This window comes from Echeneis naucrates, chromosome 14 (genome assembly GCF_900963305.1).
Source record: "Echeneis naucrates chromosome 14, fEcheNa1.1, whole genome shotgun sequence".
NCBI lineage: Eukaryota > Metazoa > Chordata > Actinopteri > Carangiformes > Echeneidae > Echeneis > Echeneis naucrates.
The window spans coordinates 12,348,298-12,348,940 of NC_042524.1; positions in this window are offsets into that span (position 1 = coordinate 12,348,298).

Below are 643 nucleotides of genomic sequence, written 5' to 3' on the forward strand. Positions count from 1 at the left end.
TAATGAATGACCTTATAGTAATAGGAAATCAATATTTGACTGATGTGCATTAGTAAAGAAAAAATGTACGTGTTAAATAAAAAATGTGTTGTATAAATAATATATTAATTGATATTGAGTAGGTCTGTCTGAGCCTGTAGTTTGCAAAGTCTTCAAAATCCACAGAATGTTTCATGTTTAATTTGTAGACTTTTACTGTTAGAAGATTAGAAGATAATTCTGAAAGGAGAGAAGCCTCCATTCCTTCACAAAAATACGGTGCAAGAAAGCAGGTGTTTGTGACACACATATCCTGGGATCTTCATTCAGCTTAATTCAATTTCAACATGTGATCAGTTGTTAACTACAATTTTATTTATTGGTAGCAAATTATACATCAGCCAAATATATTTAATCATATATTTTCAGCGAGAGTTGCGCTGAAGGTGCCTCCCAGGAAAAGCTCCTGATCAGGACAAACACGCCCTCCCTCCTCGCCCTCTCGCTCGGCAGGTTTGGTCCGTCAAACAGAAATCCAAGTGTGTCTGGCCGTTTTCTGCCTCCTCCCCCAGACCTGCTGCCGCCATTAATATTCAGCCTGCCAGCCAATGAGCGGAGCTGGGTGGATGACGTCAGGGGCTAGGGAACAGCGAGCAGCCAGTGA